At 40.3% G+C, this 25802-nt stretch overlaps 1 protein-coding gene across 1 annotated transcript in view; it reads right to left on the bottom strand.

Annotated features, from left to right (window-relative positions):
* The window catches only part of enc (R3H domain containing protein encore), a 71663-nt gene extending 48826 nt beyond the window's left edge, over positions 1 to 22837 (bottom strand). Inside the window, exon 1 of the mRNA XM_073081700.1 lies at positions 22433 to 22837. The gene's annotated coding sequence lies outside the window, so the exon portion shown is untranslated. The remainder of the gene's footprint in view (positions 1 to 22432) is intronic.
* Between the last annotated feature and the right edge of the window lie 2965 nt (positions 22838 to 25802).

The following is a 25802-nucleotide window of genomic DNA, read 5'->3' as shown; positions in this document are numbered from 1 at the left end:
TTACAGATGCATTGTCACCCCTGAGGACTAGCACGTAGGTCAATCAGCAAACATACCTTCCACCTCAATACGAGAATAACTTCACGCCAGGAATAGGTGTGGCGGTGGTACCAATCCGTTCGAATTACCTGGTTCTACCAGTTTTCCACCATCATCTGATGGTATATGCATTTGCAGATACCCGAGGTCGGCCAGAGATACTGACCCTGATAACTAAGTTGGAACGGATCGGCCATACCGCATCCTCAACACAGCCACGCTACATTGCTGTTACAAGGTAGAAATAGACATGGCGACTTCATTTGTATAAGCCACAAAATGATAACGACTTTTTAATTACCTAATTTGAAACATATGAATAGTAAATTATCTATAGATGCCATAGATAAGTAAAGATTACTCACTCCTAACAAGAAAATGTACCCAGTTTTGAGAATTGAAATAGTTGCATAAAAAAGTTTTGCCACGTCTCCGTGCTAAAATGTCCCTAAAATATTTGAAATAATTATTTATTTATTATGTAAATTACGCAATATTAGTTATTTTATTCTAAAAATGTTTTTATTCGTCAAGAATTCAAAAAAAGAACTTACTAATAAGCCGTGTGTGGCTTCATTTAATTTCAAGGCGGCGAAGTATCTTTACTAATCTATGATAGATGCATGGATAGTAAGTGGTAAAGTCTCTACCACCTTTAAATAATATATTTTTTTTTTATAATATAAGAGTAGCAGACGAGCATGCAGTCCACCTGATGGTAAGTGGCTACTGCCGCCCATGGACATCTGTAATCAACCCCAGATAGGATTAGATATTCCTGAGGTCAGCCACAGATGCGCCGCTACCCCTGAGGACTAAGCTGGAACGCCTCGGAAAAGTCTGTCTCCCTTACCACACCCTTCAAACCGGAACACAGCAGCGCTTAACACTGCTGTTATTAGGTAGAAATAGGTGTGGCGGTGGTGCCGCCGGAGTCGAACCACAAAGGGTTCTACCACCTTCAAAATGGATGGTAATTGGTAGATCTCTCATCTTAAATGTATGGTATCGTATAATCATTATCAAATTTACTAGCATATTATCTACCACTATTAATTGCTACATATAAGTGGTAAAAACCTCCAGAACCCACAGCCTCCACCGGATCGATCCAACAGGTGCAACGGGATGCGACCGGGTGACCCACTTAGCGGCGACCCAGATTCGAATCCGTGGCGATCGGTAACCGGCTGGGAATCCTTTGTTCAGCAATAAAGATACTCTTCCTAATTGGTCCACCGTTTATTTTAAACGAAGTTGTTATTATAATTAATTGTTATTTTAAATAACTGATATTATAATTAACTGTTATTATAAATTACTCTTGCTAAAGGATTTAAAACAAAAAAATTAGAACAAGATAAATGATTAATTGTATCTTCGTACTTTGCGGAAATTAATGCTATAAAGTTATGATTAAAACAACTTCGCAACAATCCGCTACTAATATGTATGATGGTATATATTTTAAACCATGCAGTATGTACCACCCTCCATCCCATAAAGGATAACACACACTACTAGTAAATGGCATAATTACTTTATCATGATTGATTTAGAGAGAATGAAAGAGTGTAGATATCTACAAAGTAGCCAACTATGTATTATTGTATAAAATAGAAGTAGCAGACGAGCATGCAGTCCACCTGATGGCAAATAGCTTCTGTCGCACATGGACCTCTGTAATCAAGCCCAGATAAGATTAGGACTATCTGAGTTCGGCTACAGATGCGTTGCTACTGAGGACTAATTGAACTCGGATAAATGCAGATAATTGGCCACTTGCACACAGAGGGTGCTGTACATTCCAATTGTAATCCTTTTTTGATGTGAAACATCTATAGCCGCACGAAAAACCGATTTCTGGCGTGGCGACGCATGCCGCTATACGATGGTATATATATACAGTCTATATGCAGTAGTGCGTACGGTGTGGACGCGTCGCCATGCGCAATCGAATTCAATAAATAGTCATCGTTATCTGGAAAAAAATCGTAATATTTAATTTTATCATTATGACATATTTAGTTCCTATCACAATATGTTCTTTTCTGCATATTACTTTTACAAAATAATGTCGATGTTTCACATCTGCCAGGCGTCCCGTGACGGCTCACATCTTTTTTATTTTAAGTATTTGTCATAATATTGTATGGATATTTCAAGGGGCCTATTACGGTTCCGGAGATAGAGCCCTGTGACAGACGGACATACGGACAGACAGCGGACATTTAGTAATAGCGTTCCGTTTTACCCTTTGGGCACGGAACCCTAATGAAAACGCGCCGGGACGCTTCATACAGCTAATACATAGATTTATTTGCGTATTTATTTTATTCGCAGAAGGCTAGATACCAGGCTGGAGGGGATGTAGGTCACCCGGTCGCACCCCAGTGCACCCGTTACATCGATCCAGCTTCCAAAACCATCCTTTGTTATCATTTCATTTGTTACAAGCTTTTATTTAACTTGTTTTGTTACTTTGTACATAATTATCAGCTTACGACTGATTTTTTTGGTTTTGATGACATCATCATCATCAACCCATTTCTGTCCCACTGCTGGGCACGGGTCTCCTCTCAGAATGAGAAGAATTAGGCTATAGTCCACCGCGCTAGCCAAGTGCGTATTGGCAGACGTCACATAAATTTGAGATTATTATTATTTTTCATGAATATTTCGTGTATGCAGGTTTCCTCACAATGTTTTCCTTCACCGTTTAGCAAGTGATAATTAATTTCTAATACGCACATAACGTTGAAAAATCAGACGTGCCTGGGATTTGAACCTCGGACCCCTCGATCGACAGGCCCAGGTTCTTAACGACTATTACTGCTTTACATTATTGACATTTACATTAATGACGTCATTCTAATATGGCGAATGCCTAATATTGTGGACCAATCATATTATTGGTTATGCACCCCCATGATATGGGTATCAAATGAAACAGTTTTCTGAGAAGGATACAATGACATTATTGTAAAGCCGCTTTTTTAAAACCATTTTATCATAAATTTATTTTAGAAACCTTATATTATTTAAGACGCGGTGTGAAAGGAAAAAAGTATTGGCGTAACGATTTTTATAACGAAAACTGTTCACAGGAGACTTTAATAATACTAGCTGTCCCGACAAACGTTGTGTTGCCATATAAATAAAAAAATGTTAAGGGTAAACAACCCTTATCACTTAGGGGTATGAAAAATAGATAGTAGCCGATTCTCAGACCTACTGAATACGCATATAAAATTTGGTGAAAATCGGTAAAGCCGTTTCAGAGGAGTACGGTGACTAACACTGTGACACGAGAATTTTATATATAAGATTATCCATTTATTTATATAGTATGATACTATATACGTTACGAGCAATCTATCGAATAGCACGTAATAGTAACGTTTTTAACTAAATTGATAATTAGTCGACTAGATTGATCATTACAAAAATACGATTAAAAACCTATATTATGCAATCCCAGATAAACCTGAAAAATCTACCTTCAATAATTTTAGTAGGTACACAATATCTACGTTCGTAGCTCGTAGCTTCGTAGCCGCGTAGCCTTCACCGGAAAGCTATCGGTTACGCAACGCGTAGGCTGTGTACACACGAACTTTCAGTTACAGCTGAAGTTGCAAAACATAATATTGTTTAAAAAGTTAATTGTATCAGGCGTTTCTTTGCGGAAACCCATGCTATTAAGTTAAGATTAAAACTACTTCGCAACAATCCGCTACAAATATGTATGATGGTATATATTTTAAACCATGCAGTATGTACCACCCTAGTAGTGTGTAGGGAGGGAGGTTGTTCCGTACTTAGTTTTAATCTTAACTTAATTGTTTAATAACTTTTAGTACAAAAGGGAATAGAAAAAAATGAAAATGCCAGTGAGGTGACCGACACGAGGATTCTTAATTGATTCTTAATTCATCTTAAAGTGTGTTGTTTCTCCAGGGAATTGAAAGATTCGAGCATTACATCAGTCAGTTAGGAAAACAGAGCAATTTGGTGCACAAACTGCAATAACATACTTTGTAATACGTAATACAAGCTATTTAAGTATTCTACAACATTACAACATTGCTTCGGAGACGAAAGAGCGCCTTTGAATGTCTGCTTTGCTGACTGGAACAGAATTGTCAAAATTAAATAACCTATGCAAAAAAATGTAATTTAAATGTGGACATCAACTTAAACAAGATGGAGACATATTAATAAATATAATTACTTGTATTACAAAAAACAATAAACCCGATTGCCTAAAGATATAGGCTATGTCATTTCAACAATTTAGACGAATCCAACAACACCTCATATGTTAAAATCTGTCTAGCCATTTGTGCTGTTGCGTGACAAAGAATGAGACATACATACATACATAAGAATAACATTACCCTCTGCACTTGGTTAAAAAAATATTTCGTCGCATCATTAAGTATACTCATTGATGTAAGAACACACACAACATACATAATACACATCATCATCAACTCATTACTGTCCCACTGCTGGGCACGGGCCTCCTCTCAGAATGAGAAGGATTAGGCCATAGTCCACCGCGCTGGACAAGTGCGTATTGGTAGACTTCACATACCTTTGAAAGCATTTTTTTAAGGTTTCTCAGGAATGCAGATTTCTTCACGATGTTTCCTTCACCATTTAAACAAGTGATAATTAATTTCTAATACACACATAACTTTGAAAAATCAGAGCTGCGTGCCTGGGGTTTGAACCTCGGACTCCTCGACGAAGGGGCCGAGTTTCTTACTTAACACTGCGTCGTAATACACATAGTTATAAGAAATTCGGTTAAACACCGAATAAATTATTCAATCCGACCCTGATTTTTATGCCCTTCCGACCCAAAAAGGACCTTAATACGAATTTATGGCTTATTAACATTGATATAGGGGTCACAATCGCGTGGTAAACCACGTTGACCAATAAAGACCGCCATTACACATTCGTGGCGTATTCCGCGGGGTGCTAAGGGTAGAATTGATTGGGGTGATTCATCCCCAAGGTCGTTGGAGTCATATTTGTATGATGATTGGACGGAATCAATGGTTTGAAAACTGCTGACAGTATTCTTAGTGAAAATACAAAAATATAATATAGAATGTAGAATAGTACATTTATATTATATGATACGACCATGAAGTCCACCTGATTGCAATGGGTCACTGCCGCCCATGTACATCTGTAATCAATCTATACTAATATTATAAAGAGGAAAACTTTGTTTGTTTGTTTGATTGTAATGAATAGGCTCAAAAACTACTGGACCGATTTTAAAAATTCTTTCTCCATTCGAAAGCTACATTATCCACGAATAACATAGGCTATATTTTATATGAAATATATTTGATAAATTGATTTTGAGGCGGTACAAAGTTCGCCGGCTCAGCTAGTCTTAGATAAAATTAGGATGCCACCTACCTTAGGTAGGTCACTGATGCGTTTCTACCTTTCGGGACTAAGTTGGAACACTTCGGATAACTTGGATTTTAATAGACGGGGACTAATATTCTCACTCACTCTTCAGGAGTACTATGGTAGCCTCTAATGATGTGCCGAGTCGGTATTCGCTAATGATGTGCGTAGTCGAGCCATTTTTGGTATTCGAGTACTTTAGTACTCATATAAAAAAGAATCGAGTCAGTACTCGAGTCCAGAGTATTCACAAAGTACTCGAGTACTTTGCAACATACAGTCCAATAGCACGGCAGAGCAAAAAAAAAAAAAACGCCACTCACTACACAAAATTAAACAAGTTTTTACTTGTACGAGTAGTAGTTGTAGTGTACGAGTATCGTCAGTATTCGAGTATCACTGGTACTCGAGTATGCGAGTTTATGTAAGTACTCGAGTACTGACTCGAGTCGACCTGACTCGGCACATCTCTAGTAGCCTCATATGTAAGTCAGCCGGCATCCAAATCTTTCAAACAAAACGCAAGACATGCATTATTTATTTATTTATTTTAAAAAAATATTGTCACTAACATACTGTTCACTTTTTCATACATTACATGAAATGTTAAATAATATACAAATGCTAAGTGGCAGTACAATTATGAGTGACGACATCTTGGTAAACATCGTAAGTAAAAAATATTATAATTAATTACAATTGCATTGCATTCGATACTATTAAATAAATAAATATATAAATCATTGATTAAGAAAAAATGCATAATTAAATTGATGAATTTAAAACCAGACAGAAATTATTCAATTAAATAAAATTGCTGAAGAAAAAGATTTTAATTAGTAAATCTTTTTCTTCAGCTTCTCGGAACTATCGGAGAAAAGGTCTAATTTTTTTCTTTTCTCTAGTGAATTGTATTCTCTAACAAATCTATTCGGAGCGTTACGACCTAAGTTAGAGTAGAGTAGCTTCATTAGAAATAGTTGTGACAGCGGTACCACCTTGGCCGAATCATACTCTACCTTTTAAATGCTCTAATGAAATTCCTACATACTTTTGAAAAAGAGCTTAGCATTTTCAACTCCCCTAAGCCCACCTATAAGCCTTCATACGTGTACACAAACCATAATAACTTTAAAATACCCTATGCATAAACGTAAAACCTCAAAGGGATATAAATCGCATTGAAACATTTCAAACGTAGTGCCCACTTGTTTGCAGAACGAGGGGAGAATTTATCCACATATAATATATTATACCTACACGTGTACGTACACATATAGTACACACATTGTATATGGGAGTGACACGTGTACTTGATGCTAGCTCTTACCAGCGGCTTCGTGTGCGTAGATCAGAAAATAATAAGATACATACTTTAAACCCCTACTAACTTTAAAAAAACACCTTAGGGCTCATTTTCTAAACACATTGAAACAGGTTTCTTTATTTCGAAATAGAAAGCGAAACACTACGTTTCATAGGACTTTTTTTTGTTTTTTTTTTTTTTATATGTTTGAGCCTAACGATAAAGCAGACGTGCTACCTGATGGAAAGTAGTCAACGTCGCCTATGAACATTTGCAACACCAGAGGAGTCGCCAATGCATCGCCGGCTTTGAAGGAGAGCTCTTTTTGCACCGTTTTTGAAGAGCCCCATGTCATAGCGCTCTGGGAATACCTCAGGAGGAAGTTCATTCCACATCTTGCACGTTCGTGGCAAGAATGTCCGTGCAAACCGAACTGTGGAGGCCCGCCACGGGTCCAGTTGGTGTGGATGGAACTTCATCCTTCGGCGAGTGGTGCGATGGAGGAATGGTGACGTAGGCATCAGGTCAAATAGTTCCTCGGAGCACTCACCATTGTAAAGCCGGTAGAACACACAGAGGGAACCTATGTCCCTCCGCAAGCTTAAAGGTTCTAACCGATCGGAGGTCCTGGGGTCGTTGACGATTCGGATAGCGCGTTTTTGCACGGAGTCAAGTGGGTTAAGTTGGTATTGGGGCGCCCCTGCCCAGAGATGGGAGCAGTACTCCATGTGAGGTCTCACTTGTGCCTTATACAACAGAAGGAGTTGCCCCGCAGTGAAGTACCGCTTCGCTCTGTTCAGGACGCCCAGCTTTCTTGATGCCAACTTGGCCTTAACGTCCAAACGACACCGGAACTGCACGTCACACGATATGTCAACTCCCAGGATCCCCACGCTTTTATCAATGGTGAGTGGAATACCTTGGAACCGTGGCGCTATGACGAATGGGGTTTTTTAGCGGTAAACGCGCAGACTTGTGTCTTCGTGGGGTTAAACACAACAAGGTTAAGTCGACCCCATGTCGAGACCTGCTCCAGAGAGTCTTCGATTTCAGATACAAGTCGGATTCTGCTTTCCTCCACGAGAGTCCGAGAGGTGTTTGCACGGCCTGTATACACAGCATCTCCCGTACTATCATCTGCATAGGAATGAATGCTGCCAGTTTTTTGCAACATGTCATTGATATGCAGAATGAATAGCGTGGGAGAGAGGACAGAGCCCTGGGGCACGCCAGCGTTAACATGGTTCGTGTCTGAGCAGCACCCGTCTACTACGACTTTGATTTGCCGCTCAGACAGAACCCATGTGCATAGCCTCTCGGGAAGACCGTAAGATGGAAGCTTCGCGAGAAGGGCCCTGTGCTAGACCCGGTCAAAGGCCTTTGCGATGTCTAGGCTAACTGCGAAAGCCTCACCATTACTCTCAATGGCTTGCGCCCATCGGTGTGTGAGGTACACCAAAAGATCACCAGCTGAACGGCCCTTGCGGAAACCGTATTGGTGATCGCTGATCAGCCAGTGATCCTCGAGGTACCTCAGGAGCTGGGTATTAACAACACGCTCCATAACCTTTGAGAGCAGGGAGGTGATCGCTATAGGCCTGTAATTAGCCGGGTCACTGCGGTCACCCTTTTTGGGAATCGGGTGAACGAGGGCTACCTTCCACGAAGACGGTACTTGTCCTGTGGTATAGAAAAGGGAGAATAAGCGCGTTAAGATGGGAGTCAACTCGGGAGCACATGTCTTCAGCACCACTGCGGGGATTTCATCCGGCCCACTCGACTTCTTGACATCAAGGGACAATAGAGCTCGCCTGACAGCTTTCTGCGTAAAGCGTATATTAGGCATAGAACTCTCACACCGCGGGATGGTCGGCGGTGTGGCCCCCATGTCATCGAGAGTCGAGTTTGAGGCAAAGAGAGTGCCCAGAAGATCGGCTTTTCCCTTTGCCGTATGGGCCAGAGAATCATCTGATTTCCGCAGGGGCGGTAGTGAGGAGCGACAGAAATTACCTTCAACAGCTTTGGCTAGCGACCAAAAGGCTCGACTCCCGGAGGGTTAACCAAGTAGTCGCTCGCCAATTCTGCCAACGTGCCTAGACTTCGCCTTGGCCATATGCTTCTTTGCTGATCGGGAGGTAGCGTTAAGGGCGGTTCGTAGCTCGGAGGTCTTCGGATCCTTGCATGCGTGCGCTGACGCCCAGGCTTGGTAGGCCTCTTGCTTATGACGTGATGCCTTAGCGCAAGACCCATCAAACCAGGGCTGACTCCGTCCACCGACGGACACGACAGAGTTTGGAATGAAGCATTCCATACCCTGCCGTATTACGTCGGCTACAGAGTCAGCGCACGTGCTAGGATCACCCGAGACGAAGCACAGCTGCCTCCACGGGTACGACTTCACTCCACTCCACGGGTACGACTTCACTCCACTTCTTTCAATATTGGTGGATTTCAGACAAATGTTCATCTCCTATATCCTCCTATAAATTTTCAGCCCCTTAGGGGTGGAATATCAAAAAATTCTTTCTTAGAGGGTGTTTAGGTTATAAAGGAAACTTTTGTCAAAATTATACTCTTCTATCTCCAGTAGTTTAGATATTTTATTAGTCTAGTCTTAGGCATCCCTCTAGGGTCAGGTACAACCTGCACTTGACCGGTATTTTCATAAACTTAGCACTATAGCCATATAATATTTAGTACGTAAATACCTAACAATCTGCTGATCAATCCACACATCCGTCCAGTATGATACTAGCCAGTAACCAATGACGTCACAACTCGGGTCGATGTCTAAATATACCCAGTCCATTTCAGTACCTGGGCAACCTTCCGCCAATGGGAATTGATAAGATAAATAAACCTTATGAAGGTGGTAGAACCCTTTGTAGTTCGACTCCAGCGGCACCACCGCCACACTTATTTCTGCCTCATAACAGCAGTGTTAAGCGCTATTGTGTTCTGGTTTGAAGTGTGGTAAGGTATACATGCTTTTTCCGAGACGTTCCAGTTTAGTCCTCAGGGGTAGCTGCGCATCTGTGGCCGATCTCAGGTAGGAATTTCGAATCCTATCTTAGTTTGACTATAGATGTCCATGGGCGGCAGTATGGACTTACCATCCGGTAGACTACATGCTCGTCTGCTAATCCTATATTATAAAAAAAAACTGTACTTTGGTCGATAATCAATCTTTAGTACGTAAGTACCTAACAATCTGCTGATCAATCCACACATCCGTGCAATATAATACTAGCCAGTAGCCAATGACGTCATAACTCGGGTCGATGTCTAAATATACCCAGTCCATTTCAGTACCTGGGCAACCTTCCGCTAATGGAAATTGATAATTTGTACAGAACTACAGGAGTGATTGTTTTGTTGTAACTTGGCGACATCGTCGGGTCCCACTTTCGAATCCTAGGTACCTCTGTTTTTTTTCCGGGCCTAGAATAGGGCTACGGTATCCCCTGCCTGTCGTAAGAGGCGACTAAAAGGGGCTTCCGAGGTTGCGGACGGCAAGAGTGGGAGCTCGAACCGTCCAGCACGCGACCCCGGGAAGGACGGCAGTATGTGTGGTCGCATACCGTCGTGAACACCAGATGGTGTGGGAGGAGCGAAAACTACTCTCCCAGGGCAGAGCCAGATCCGGTCATCGCGCTTGTAGGACTCCGTCCGTCGTTCGATCCGACGTCGTCGTAAGTATCTTTTGAAGGTTACTCCCTCGTTAAGAAAAAAAAGGTACCTCTGATTTTAGAAATTATTCGCGTATTACAAATTGACAATTGCTAACGGTAAAGAAAGACACGGTTTAAAAACCTGCAAGTCTGACAGTTCTATAAAAAAAGGTTCTCGAAGGAGTGTCAAGTACACCAATTTGCATTTGGCCAGCGAATAGACCTCTAGACCCCTCTGACTCTGAAAGTAGACCTGTGCCCAGCAGTCTGATGGGTTGATGCGGTGACGTCATATTAGGGGCTAGTTTACAAATTCACTGGGGTTAATCATATATTTTTTTTAAATTGTCGCAGCCATATCCTATCCAGCATTTAAATGACATCAAACAAAAAAATCTGGATTTGAAAGTAAAAAAAACAACTGTGTCACCACCACACACTCTCTCTCTCTCTCTCTGACTCTGACTCTCAAATAACTTGGAATCAAACCGAAAGCCCTCCTGACTTGAAACACAAAACTAGTATTTCACAACTGAGTCACCACCACCGTAAAGGGTGGTCACGTCATGACTATTTCTAGATTTTATTACCTTACAGTTCCGAGAACCCCACGTCGTATGACCTTTGCGATCTCATTAACTTGATCTGATTGGTCCACGAGGGCCTTTGCTGTGATTTACTTACCTACTATACAAATAAGTGATACTTATAGGAAAACCTTAACAGCAGTGTTAAGCGCTGCTGTGTTCTGGTTTGAAGGGTGTGGTAATGGAGACATCTTTTTCCGATTCATTCCAGCTTAGTGCTTAGGGGTATCGGCGTATCAGTGGCCAGCCTCACGTAGGAATCTAATATTATCTGGGTTTGTACAGATGTCCATGGGCGGCAGTAGCCACTTACCATAAGATGGACGGTATGCTTGTCTGTTACGTTATAATATAGGATTATAAAAAAAAAGTAAACTCTGGGTCTGGGTGTTTGTGTATTTGTCTATTTGTGTGTCCATGGCACCCACGACACAGTGAATCCTAGTGTGGGGCTGTGAGTGTAGAAAGCGTTTAATGTACGTACATGTCTACTGATTCCAAAAATCGCATTATATCGGCAATAAATTCAGTATTAACGAAAACAATAGCATCTTTTTATACCCATTTTGAATTAAGCGCGAAAACGCTCGCGGGTGTCATGGCGTCCGTTGGTGACGTCACGTTAGAACATCCCATACAAAATTTCAACCCAAAAATGACGTCATTCGCGCTCCGATTAACTTTTCAGACAAGATGGCCGACTGCAGTGTTTTATACTTTTATTTTATTGAAAATATAATAAATCTTAAAATTCTTTTTTTTAAACTGGGTCATTTTTGAGAATCCTTTCAATATATTGTGATTACTTAAATCATTCATTCTTTGATTTTTTAATACTGTCATCATGCCAATTGTACCATCATTTAAATGAAAGTTCAAAATCAAACGCACTTCAAAATATGTTCTTCTTAAAACAACTCTGAAGTCCCTTCAGAGGGAACAGATGGTTGAACTGTAATAATAAACATTTTATTGAGAAGTCCAAAGGGAACGTCAAAGGGCTTTCATGCACCCTACGCTCTTGGACGTAGAGTTTGAAATTTATAAATTTATGTAAAGTTAGTTTGCAGGCTTGTTACGGCAAAAAGGGCTTTATCCCTTAGGAGTTAGTTTACATTGGCTGCATATTTGGCTAAAGCTGATCAAGCATGAGCGACTACTTTATCGCTGGAGCTACTAGTAGCTTTATCGATATTTGGTTCATATTTATCCATCCATTCAACCTTTTGCTTACCAAAAATCGACGATTGAAAGTTTCTTCATCCGATTTTGATAATCAACATATATCCAAAGATTTGCGTACCAAATATCGACCTTTGAGAATATCTGTTTTTTTTTATAATATAGGAGTAGCAGACGAGCATGCAGTCCACCTGATGGTAAGTATGGCTACTGCCGCCCATGGACATCTGTAATCAGCCCCAGATAGGATTAGATATTCCTGCCTGAGGTCGGCCACAGATGCGCCGCTTCCCCTGAAGACTAAGCTGGAACGCCTCGGATAAGTCCGTCTCCCTTACCACACCCTTCAAACCAGAACACAACAGCGCCTAACACTGCTGTTATTAGGTAGAAATAGGTGTGGCGGTGGTGCCGCCGGAGTCGAACCACAAAGCGTTCTACCGCCTACATGTAGGTTGTAGAACCCTTTGTGATACCATATCTGCATGTAGGTAACATTTCTAACATTATGTATTATGAATATCAAAAGCGGCTGTTAATAGCTCAATCTTCTATACAGACTTCACAGATTTTTCGAATAAAATATAACAAGTGTCGCAAGTTGGTCGCTCGAACAACAAATTGAACACCGGAGCTGTAGAGGCTTTAGCAACTGCTCAGTAACCTAAGCGACAGGATGGTAGTCTATGCATCTATCGCTCATACACCGATAAACGGTCACGCCTAAGCATTCGTTTAGGACATATTGTACGCCGTATGGCAGGACATAGCGAATAAAGTAACATTTTGTCACCTGTATATTACGTGTCCACAATAAATATGCTTTGACTTTGACTTTGACTTTGACAAAATCTCAAAACGCATTTAAAATTTAACTTTTTTTGGGAGGAATCGTAGTAAAGCATTACGAGGTACCTAAGCGGTAAGCGAGGTCGAAGCTAAGCAAGCTCGAATCTATTTGGCCATTGACTTATATGACCCATTTTTTATTTAAGAAGGTTCAAAATTTGATGAACTTTGTCTACAATAAAATGACAAACTTCTATCTGTTTTAGACAAGCATAGCACAGATTAATAATCTCGCCTCAAAAAAGTATGTCTCTCTTATCACCCTTCCTACTACTTTTGGACATACCTTTAGACATGAGTCATAACTACCTTTGGACATGAGTGGGACAGTAATGTCTCCAAAACCAAACTAAAGAGTTCTACCACCTTCAAACACATAGCTTAGCTTACGTATACCGTGTACAACCACCTTTATTCCCTTGGGTTAGCGCGCGTGTGCGGTGCCCCAATGACCCGGTAACGGGATGCGACCAGGATATCCGAGTTTACCCGAACATCGCCGATGTCGCCCGAGCGAACTGTTCAATATAATAGTTTTGTTGCATGATCGGGTTTCGAGTTGGACAAAGAGATTTAATGTTAATATGATATATTCACTCACTTAATAATCAAATCATGCAATTGTGTATTTTTTACATGCTACACACCTATTTCTACCTAATAACAGCAGTGTTAGGCGCTGCTGTGTTCCGGTTTGAAGGGTGTCTTAAGGGAGATAGACTTTTCCGAGGCGTTCCAGCTTAGTCCTCAGGGGTAGCGGCGCATCTGTGCCCGACCTCAAGTAGGAATATCTAATCCTATCTGAGGTTGATTACAGATGTCTATGGGCGGCAGTAGTCACTTACCATCAGGTGGACTGCATGCTCGTCTGCTACTCCTTTATTATAAAAAAAATGCTGTTATTTAGCTTACTTTGTTAGTCACTTTGAATTTTATACTATTTAACCCTATCGAGCTTAAATTTGGCATATTCATTTGGTTTGGATATAATTGCACAATAAACGTAATAATGTCATTTTAAATCCAATATGGCTGCTTGTTTTCAAAAACTTTTCTTAATAAAATATTTTTTAACTTGTACCTAACCACTTTATGAAACAGTTTTGGTAAGAGAGATATACTTTTCCGAAGCGTTCCAGCTTAGTCCTCAAGCGGCACATCTTTGGCCGACCTTAGGTAGGAATCTAATCTCATTTGGGATGGCCACTTACTATCAGGTGGACTGCATGCTCGTCTGCTACTCCTATATTATAAAAAAAGTTCCTGCACATTGCTTTTAGTGACAGAGTGTGAGGCGATCAACTTAGTCTACAGAAGTGGCAAAGCATCTTTGATCGGCTTCAGATAGAACCTTTGTACTATTGTGGAGTTGGTTACAGATCTCTTTGGGTAACCATTAAATTATATTACCGATAATATCCACCAACCCCATTAATTAACACCCGTGCCCAACAGAGAGATATACGATCACATGATAACCAAAAAAACTATTAATGAAACGGTAAATTAAAATAATTATAGTTTAAAACCTAAAAACCTCGCTAAAATCGCAAAAGGACAATCGTTAATCCTGATTCCTGACGATCCTGATGAGGAGAATGGGATAAAATTATTAAAATCGTGTATTGTCATCGGTTCTTGATAATTGTTTAAAATTTTGAATTAATCGGACCGTTCAAAGTGGGTAAAAATCGAGTTCAAAGATTCCGTTACATACATACATACATACAAACCAAGCTAATAAAAGCGTGGTAAAAACAATGAGTTGCTCTCCGGGAGTGCCAGCAGAAGTGAAAACTTTCGAAACCTAACCTGAATAATAAAATATAATAAATAAAAAATTAAACTGACACCCATTGACATATTTTTTCTAAGCCGACCCCGGATGACATCTTGACTTTTGCAGTTTGCTTTGCCGACTTACGAATTTTCGATCAGGACACGTGTCCTAACGCTAGTCTAACATTTATTACCCATCGCAAAAGTGCAGAACGCTGCTAAAGAAGTTTTCACTTCAAACATATATTACACTAGCTGACCCGGCAAACTTTGTACCGCCTCAAATCTATTTATCAAATATATTTCATATAAAATATAGCCTATGTTACTCGTGGATAATGTAGCTTTCGAATGGTGAAAGAATTTTTAAAATCGGTCCAGTAGTTTTTGAGCCTATTCATTACAATCAAACAAACGAACAAAGTTTTCCTCTTTATAATATTAGTATAGATACCTAACAAAAACATTAAAACAACACATAGAAAGTCAAACAAAACATCGCGCCGGTAGTTCAGCGCGTGTTATTTTTAGCCACAGGAAATGCCGGGAAGTCCAAGGTTCGTTAATCGTGTCAAACAACATTGTTAGTTGCGTCTAATATCTGATTGTTTTAATGCTTCCTGTATAAATCCCATTTCCTTTTCAATATAATTTTATTACAGAACATTGAAATTTGGTTCGCATAAATAGTTTAAATCTCGATATTATTATGTCTTGTTTTTTTTTCTCGAGGGGGAAACCTTCAAAAGGTACCCGGTACCGTGGGAGCGGCACGGGGTTATGTGGGACTTTTACCGAACTAAAACCCCCCCGGTGGCCGTCCTCGGCGCTGCGTAGAGGACTCCGGGATCCCCAAAGGAACGCGACCGGAGTCCTCTCAGCGCACTGCCCCGTCGGGCTCCGCTCAGGTGAGTTTGTGTTACCACACCGTCTGGTGTATACGACGGAATGCGACCACACATACCGCCGTCCTTCACGGGGTTGCTAGCCGGGCGGTTCGAGCTCCCCCCACTCTTGCCGCCCGCAACCCCGGAAGCCCCCTTTTAGTCGCCTCTTACGACAGGCAGGGGATACCGTAGCCCTATTCTGGTCCCGGAACTACAGGGACAACTTCAAAACATCCTAACACAATATTAACCCCTTTAACCCCTTATTTAATATTTTAAGACCTCAATCCATTCACATTCACACATTCACAAAAAAGTGAACAATTCTATCACACAGCTTCCATTTCCCGAACATTTAAAATCTTTTACATCACGTTCCATTCATTGATGAAAGCAAGTTTGGCCGTTAAAGAAGGAACCGCTGACGTCACGGGAACGCTCCAGTCTATTAATACTACCGCTCACTGACGGATGAGTTTACATTTAGGATGGATCGGTTCAGAGAAATGGCGGCACATGACGCGTGCCAAGGTTTTAACTGATAACGTTCAGCGATACATAACATTGTTGAAAATTAAAAGGAACGCAGTATGTTTCGAACATACAGCAGTGATTTCCCTAAATATATACCTATATATATATATATGTGTACTAGCTGACCCGGCAAGCGTTGTGTTGCCATATAAATAAAAAAATGTTAAAGTTGAACAACTCTTATCACTTAGGGATATGAAAAATAGATAGTAGCCGATTCTCAGACCTACTGAATATGCATATACAATTTGGTGAAAATCGGTAAAGTAGTTTCGGAGGAGTACGTTAACTAACATTGTGACACGAGAATTTTATATATACCTATATAGGAAAGTCACTGAGTAACACATTTGTCAACCTAATAACAGTTTTAAGCGTTGCTACAGAGCATGTAATCTGCGTGGTGGTAGGCTACTGCCGCCCTTGACCCTGTAGCTCCGAGACCAGAATAGGGCTACGGTATCCCCTGCTTGTCGTAAGAGGCGACTAAAAGGGGGCTTCCGGGGTTGCGGGCGGTGAGAGTAGGAGCTCGAACCGCCCGCAGTACGATAAAATTCCCACATAACCCGGCGTCGCTCCCACGTCGTCGGGTACCTTTTGAACGTTTCCCCCTCTTAAACAAAAAAGGAAAAGCTATATCTCCCCTTACCACTCACTTCAAACCAAAACACAGCGCTCACTGCTGTTATAACAAAAACATGTGTGGCGGTGGTGCCGCCGGGGTCGAATCCCGAACTTTTCTACCACAAACATTTAGTCATACTATATTTTTGCTACATTTGCTAGTATATTTTACAAACGGAAGATGATATAATTACGGCAACCGCTTTGCATTTCTCCGAAGCTTCGCGATCATTTAAATCAATAACCGCGCAATACATACCTACATAATACATATGTAGGACTGTAGGTACATACATACTGTTTATAGATGTATGTTTGTGCTACTGGCGTACAAAACTTACATAGTTCCCCACTCTGTACACATAGCGTTTTATTTATAAGGTTCGTATGGACATACCATCATGGATATCCCATCAGGTGGTATTTTATTTCTGCCTCATAACAGCAGTGTTAAGCGCTGCTGTGTTCTGGTTAGAAGCGACTTACGACCGCGGCTGATATTTTTATAACTTAGATCTGTTGAGACCTGCACAAGTTGAAGGGTAACGCATATACGAGTATCTAGATTTTACCATGGGTCTTACCCTGTTCCACCATATAAATACCCAACAATATACGCCATCATTATTTGGCGGGTTCGTTACATGAGTGACGTCAGTGGTCAATGTTGAGCTAGTGATGGGACATGTATACAGATTTATCGATAAAGATATAATAAGTTTATTGTGCATATATGTGGGACAAAAGTTTTGGATAATAATTTGAAAGGTACAAGGAGTATGGTTTGATCGGGGAAGTACCACTCTACATCTTTATTTTTATAATACAGGAGTAGCAGACGAGCATGCAGTCCACCTGATGGTAAGTGGCTACTGCCGCCCATGGACATCTGTAATCGACCCCAGATAGGATCAGATATTCCTACCTGAGGTCGGCCACAGATGCATCGCTACCCTTGAGGGCCAAGATGGAACGCCTTGGAAAAGTATGTCTCCCTTACCACACCCTTCAAACCAGAACACAGAAGCGCTTGACACTGCTGTTATTTGGCAGAAATAGGTGTGGCGGTGGTGCCGCCGGAGTCGAACCACAAAGGGTTCTACCACCTTCATAACTCACTCACATCTGCTTCTGACTTATAACAGCAGTGTTAAGTTTTGTTCTTATCCGTGTTCTGTTCCGTGTTCCGTGTTCTTATCCGTGCATTGCAACTTACAACCGTAATTAATAATAATTAATCTATCTAATGTTTTGACCACCAAACGTAGATATTTAGTAAATAGTTAAGAATTAATAGCAGACAATATTTGAAAAATAATTAAAATAAAAAAAAAATACTCAATCAATAGATAGATAGATATCCGAAAATCCCTATCGTAACCCGAAGTGCGAGTCAGAAGCGATCCATCGACAGATGTCCGGTGGGCGTGGGAATCTCGCCTTACAACGAACACGTGGGGAAACAATATTCGTCTAATTATATCTTTGTCTTTAAAAGATTTCCGCGTCTTGCATAGCGGCCATTATATTTAACAAACAAACAAACAAACGCTTTCTACACTCACAGCCCCACACTAGGATTTCCTGTGTCGTGGGTGCCATGGACACACACATAGACAAACACACAAACAACCAGACCCAGAAACAGAAATCTAAATTCATCATTCAGATTTCTGTCTGGCCGGGGATCGAACCCGGGACCCTTTGCGCGTCAGACCGGTATGGTGACCGCTCCGCCACGCGGGTCGTCCAGTGGTAGAACTCTATCGTTCGACTCCGACGGCACCACCGCCCCACCTATTTTTGTATCAATGCTTTATTAATTATATGTAAAAATGATGGCATTAAAAAAGAGAATAATTATTATTAAAAAAAAAAGACAAACCCGCTGAGTTTCTTACCGGATCTTCTCAGTAGATGTCGCGTTCCGATCCGGTAGTAGTTTAAGAAAAATATTGTACCTGACAATTTGTAAGTGCCGTCGTTGGCCTATACAAAAATAAATATATTTCATTTAATTTCATATTTCATTAGAACCACACTGAAAATCAGTGGACGTGGTCCGCCGCGGTGAGGCTGAGTGTGGACCCTTTTGTTAAATTTTACTGCAGCAATGTTTTGATTTTAAAGTTATGTTTACTATTGCTTATGTCACATAATGTTGTAGTATTTTTTACAAATAAATGTTTCTTTCTTTCTTTCTTTATAACAACAGTGGTAAGCGCTGCTGTGTTCTGGTTTGAAGGGTGTGGTAAGGGAGACATTTTTCCGAGGCCTTAAAGAGTTAGGCCTTTTTTTTTTGTTGACGAGGGGGAAACCTTCAAAAGGTACCAGACGCCGTGGGAGCAACGACGGGTTATGTGGGACTTTTACTGCACTAAAACCCCCCCGGTGACCGTCCTCAGCGCTGCGTAGAGGACTCCGGGATCTCCAAAGGAACGCAACCGGAGTCCTCTTGGTGCGTAAAGAGTTAGGCCTTAAGAGTAGAGAGAGTTGTCAAGAGTAACGTATCTCTGATAAACCTAAGGTGGTATCTTATCTTAGTAAGGGTTGATTATAGACATCCATGGGTAGCAGTGGCCACTTCCTATGAGGTAGACTGCATACTCCTTACATCATCATCATAAAGGTATATAATCGTAAGGGTAGACGGGTATGTACTGGACCTCCTCCCCACCCCTCCAGCCCCCACCCTCTACCCCTTCCACAAACAAAGGACATTTCATGACATCAACCCGTAACCCATACAAAACAATCAAAAGCAAAAACAAAAAGCTGCTAATTGAGCAACTTTCGTAACACAACTTTGGCTCAACTGAAAGCCGGTATGAAGAGAAGCCTTACGAAGACAAACTCAAAGTCTCAAAGTTTTATTTTAAATAAAACTCAAAAGTCACAACTTACGTCGACGGAAGACCGACGAAGGCGTTGAACAATAGACAAAGTTAAAATTTAATTGAAAATATAATTTTTATATTTTGAAACGAAAAAGGGACACGCGCAAGAAATGAAATAATTACAAAAAAAAAGTTTATTACGATTCGGAAGTCGTTTCAAATTTTGTCCAAGAGCGAGTTGAACCCCCACACGTAGAGTTCCGTACTACCAAATTCTCTTTTTTTTAACACGCTTTTATTAGCTTGGGTTGTATGTATGTATGTAACTACGAACGGAATCTTTTTTATTTTTAGTGTTGTAAAAGTGAAAGTAAAAGTGAAATCATTGAGATAATCTCACCTGTTTATTTAATACGGTTCAATAGATAAAACGAATAAAGCAGTTATTAGTTCCTTGTATGGCAACCCCAATTTATTTTGAAGATCTTTAATTTTTTGTATTTGTCGTTATAGCAGCCACCAATAAACATATTCTGTGGAAATTTCAAGCGTATATCAGTTCGATAGAGACCTAGACAGCGAAGACTGAGGAATAGGGTTCCGTTTTTACCCTTTGGGTACGGAACCCTAAAAAACCACCAATTGACCAACTTCCTTATAGTTATTGTACATACCTATGAGTTATAATTTTATTTGTTTACTGGCTAAATCTAACCACAATTTCTCAGTTATGCATTTATTTAAAATACATTCATATTGTACTTTTTGAAAGTCGAAAAACTACCACCGCTTCGGAAGGTGTTTTGCTATGGAGAAACTCCATACATGTGCAAATTTGCTATTTGTTTAATTAGATGTAAATAGAAAAAAAAGCAGTGATACCGTAGTGGTTAAGAAACTTAGCCTCTCAATCAAGAGATCAGGTTCAAATCCCTGGCATACACTTCTGATTTTTCAAAATTATTTAGTATTAGAAATAAATTATCATTTGCTTACATGGTGGAGGAAAACATCATGAGGAAACCTGCATACCTGATATATATAAAAAAAAATCTCAAAGGTATGTGAAGTCTACCAATATGCACTTCGTATCGGATTGATGATGAATGCATGAAGTGAACTGAAAACTTCAAGTCTTTGAATTTTTATTATAGTAGACTAGCAGACGAGCATGCAGTTCACCTGATGGTAAGCGCCTACTGCTACCTGCTGCTGCTGCTAAGATCAGTTCTACCCAAGGTCAACCACAGATGCGCCGCTACCCCTGAGGTCTAAGCTGGAACACCTCGAATCAGTCTCCCTTTCTACACCTTTCAGTCCACAACACAGCCGTGTTAACACTGCTGTTGTTAGGCAGAAATAGGTGTGGTGGTGCCGCTGGACTTGAACCACTGGGTTCTACCACCTTTAATCTGTTTCCAATTAGAATTATAATAGGAAAAAATCTTCGTTTTAATGGATAGCTTTAAGATCAGATAAATTGCTATATTGTCTAGCTTAGAAATAAATTTAGGTATAATATGGTTGAACTGAGGCACCCCCACCTATTTCTAATATGAAACAGTTCTTAATAATAATAATAAACACTTTCTACACTCACAGCCCCACATAGGATTCCCTGTGTCGTGGGTGCCATGGACACACACATAGACAAATACAGAAACACCCAGACCCAGAAACAGAAATCTAAATTCACCATTTAGATATCTGTCTGGCCGGGGATCGAACCCAGGACCCTTTGCGCGTTAGACCGGTATGGTGACCGCACCGCCACGCGGGTCGTCTTCTCTCTCTTCTTCTAAGTTCTTGCCTCTTAGTGGAAGTGTGTGTGGCCAACTGACCATCGTAGTACACAGAACTGTGTTCTCTATGGAGCCAGTTGCTATCAAGTAGCCAGGCCAGGTACACAGGCCAGGCTTGGTTGTTTTATCAATTGTATAAAAAAGCTAGATCAAGTCATAAACAAAAGATTGTTGCAACCTATATTTTTTTACCAATAGACAATTTTTAAAAAATTTAAATTGGAATTGCAAGATTCTGAAAAGCATAATATAAATGCACTATTTTACAATGTAGAATAAAAACTCAAAAAAATATCCTTAGAAGCCATGTAACCTATTGAAATGTATGTTTATTTCATCTATTTCTACCTAATAACAGCAGTGTTAAGCGCTGCTGTGTTCCATTTTGAAGGGTGTGGTAAGGGAGACAGACTTTTCCGAGGTGTTCCAGCTTAGTCCTCAGGGGTAGCAGTGCATTTGGGGCCGACCTCATGTAGGAATATATAATCCTATCTGGGGTTGATTACAGATGTCCATGGGCGGCAGTAGCCACTTACCATCAGGTGGACTGCATGCTCGTCTGCTACTCCTATGTTATAAAAAAAAATGCTATTTTTTAATGTTGATTAATACAGGTTATGTTTTTAAAAACAAACAAATGATAATTTCTCTGTTGAAAAATATGTGTGATAATAAAGAAATTAGGAAAACAAAAATCTATTTAATCACAAAATTTCGAACGTATTGGTTTAAAAATTAAAACAGAACCAGCTGTTTTAAGTAATCGATTTTTCTTTTAAATTCAATATGTATTTTTTTGCCATATCTTCCCGCGCAAATGTGTAAATAGTCAGTAAGTACTGATTTCGATTTAAAAGTTCTTTTTAATGAGTATTTATTTTAAAATATGTACTTACGCAATTTGTTGGTCTTCCGCCGAATGTAATTCATCACAATAGAAGATTAAATTTAGCTTCAAATGCCGTCCAAAATAGACAACCGAGCACTGATCACCAAAGCGTGGATATAGTCACATTATGTCCAAAAACAGTTTACATTGCACATACAATGTTCGGAGACGAAACGAAAATTCGAGGGAAATGAAAGAAAATTGTAATAGAAAAACTATTTCTGATTACTTCTTCACAAATCAGTTCTGCGAATCACTCTTAATAACAAAAACCAAACAATGGCCAAAGATAACCAGCTCTCCAGCAAGCTTTGCTTACGTCCGTATATTTTAACAAAATCAACCCGATTTTAGGATTTCACAAAATAAAATGATGTGAATGACATGTATTTTTGACATGCGCACACCGTCCATTCGGTTCATTGCAAAAATTGTAGTGACATCTATCGGACCTGTATACGAAACTTAAAAATTAGACAACAGTTGTACCAAATAGTTTAGCTACTGCCCAACAGATGGCAGTATCATAATAACTTTTAATTTCCTTCCGATACTAGATGTCGCTACATGCGTTCTTAAGTACTATTTGCTTCTAAATTCGCCTTAAATTCCAGTTATTATGTTAAATACCAACTTAATCTTCTCAGTAATTTATTCATTATAATTTATTATTAATATTTAACGTTAAATCAGCGACGGAAAAATCACTGAATAAATTTGGTTTTCATTAAATATATAAGTACTGCGAGAGTAAAAGTTCAGGAGAAAATAGTTCAGCAAGTAAACTATATTTAAATTTTACTTAAGAATGCTAGTTACTAGATTTTACCGACGTAGAAAGTAGTTAAATATAACACTTCATAAATACGTTTATGTTATTTTCTATTAAATACTAACGTACAGTCCGCGCCAAACTGCTAGTCCGCTCTGAAGTTGTTGCAAGCAGGTGTACTCATACAATTAGCTATGGCGACGCAATTCATTTCTATGTTCAGAGCAGACTAGCAGATTTGCGTGGACTATACTTATTATAAGTATGGTATTGCTTAAGTTAAACTAATAACAACGTTAGTTCTCCCAAGTACGTAACAATAAACAATGTTAATCTTATGATCATGATTACAAAGATTAAAACCAGTTTTGACATATATTTGACCCTTCTCTCACGCCCACACGTAAGTCTAAACAATGTTTTTATACGTATGTATGTATTGTTTACATATTACATAGATATGCGCTGGTTATATAGTCCGCGTAAAACTGCTAGTCCGCTCTGAATATAGAAATGAATTGCGTCGCCATAGCAAATTGTATGACTACACCTGCCCGCAACACGTTCAGAGCGGACTAGCAGTTTGTCGCAGAGTATATTTGTGTAATAATTTGTATTTTTAAAATATTTTTGGAAAGCGCTACCGCCACTCATATTTCTGCCTATTAACAGCAGTGTTAAGCGCTGCTGTGTTCTGGTTTGAAGGGTGTGGTAAGGGAGACATACTTTTCCGAGGCATTCCAGCTTAGTCCTCAGGGGTAGCGGCGCATCTGTTGTCAGTCAGATGGAAATATGGTCTCGTCTGAAGTTGAATGTCCATAGGTGGCGGTAGCCCCTTTAATTTCAGATGGACTGGATATAATATAGAAGTAGCAGACGAGCATGCTCGTCTGCTACTTCTATATTATATCCAGTCCATCTGGATGGATCCGGATGGTATATAATATAGAAGTAGCAGACGAGCATGCTCGTCTGCTACTTCTATATTATATATAAAATCCTCGTGTCACAATGTTACTTACCGTACTCCTCCGAAACGGCTTTACCGATATTCACCAAATTTTATATGCATATTCAGTAGGTCTGAGAATCCGCTACTATCTATTTTTCATACCCCTAATTGATATGAGTTGTTCACCCTTAACATTTTTTTTATTTAAATGGCAACACAAGGTTTGCCGGGTCAGCTAGTATTATATATAAAAATGCGTTCACGATCGGTCCGTCTGTCACAAAACTTGGCCGCTATCGCGGATCGGTCTCGCTGTCTCAAAAATGCTAATGAATAACCTTGCTTCGACGCGGGCACGACGCACGAATGGATTAGAATGGATGTGGCATTCGTTCAACATTATCATCATTGAAAACATTGACAACCCTGTGGTTAGAAAATCAGTCTCAAAAACGGGCATATTAAGTTTTAATCCTAGGTACGCATATCTTTGTCCCTGTAGTTCCGGGACTAGAATAGGGCTACGGTGTCCCCTGCCTGTTTTTTTTTTTTTTTGGCGCCCAGATGATAGGTGGAAAATGGGCTGACCCTCTGCGGAGAGGGAGGAGGAAAAAATGCATCCAAGCACTTACAGGCCGCGACGGCCGGTGCCTGCGTCGTGTGGGGCTGAATGAAAGGTCCTCCTGAAGGGAGGACCATCCCACTAAAAACTCCTTTAAAGGCATTCGTCCTAGGGAACCGTACAGCCGACATCGGATAGCGACCTCTCGTTGTGGAACGAGAGGCGCTAAAATCCCCTGCCTGTCGTAAGAGGCGACTAAAAGGGGGCTTCCGGAGTTGCGGGCGGCAAGAGTGGAAGCTCGAATCGTCCAATAAGCGACCCCGGAAAGGACGGCGATATATGTGTTCGCATACCATCATGTCATGTCATAATCACCAGATGTTGTAGCAGGAACGAACACTCCACCAGGGCAGAGCCCGCTCGGGGCATCGCGTTTGGAGGACTCCGGTTGTGTTCCGCGGGAGAGCCCAGAGTTCTCCAACAAGCGCTGAGAACGACCACCGGGGGGTTTTATTGCGGTAAGCTATGATATTGGACAGTCATTACTGTACTGTACTGTACTGTTACTGTTGACGACAAAACATTACCTGTTTAAAATTTGAACTTGCTGTAAAACGTAATGAAGTAACAATTTGGAAAGGTAAACATCCTTATTGACTGTGGAAGCATCACCGCTATTTATACTCTGTCATACATTACGGTTTCATCTTATTATTTCAGTAAAATTAAATTAATTATACCTTGTCCACAAATTATACTCCATTTTAGTAAAGTCTATGGTCCTTCTTCGAACATCTCAGGTAGAGTGACGTCATCGTGCCTCCATCGCATAATCTTTACAAAATAGAGAAGCCAACGTATTTCGTAAGCATTTTATTAGAAGCTCGTAATAAAATTGCATTTTAAAGAAAATCGTGAGTTATGCATGTACATCGCTATCTATTATATCATTAAGCCATTACTGTCCCACTGCTGGGCACGGGTCTCCTTACAGAATGAGAAGGATTAGGCCATAGTCCACCCCGCTGGACAAGTGCGTATTGGTAGACTTCACATATCTTTGAAAACTTTTTTTCAAGATCTCTCGGGTA

Source organism: Epargyreus clarus, unplaced genomic scaffold (genome assembly GCF_041222505.1).
Source record: "Epargyreus clarus isolate Ecla_fem2 unplaced genomic scaffold, WU_Ecla_fem_2.2 ptg000016l, whole genome shotgun sequence".
Lineage (NCBI taxonomy): Eukaryota > Metazoa > Arthropoda > Insecta > Lepidoptera > Hesperiidae > Epargyreus > Epargyreus clarus.
Note: the sequence above shows the minus strand (reverse complement) of the source record. Positions and strands in the feature narration are given on the sequence as shown.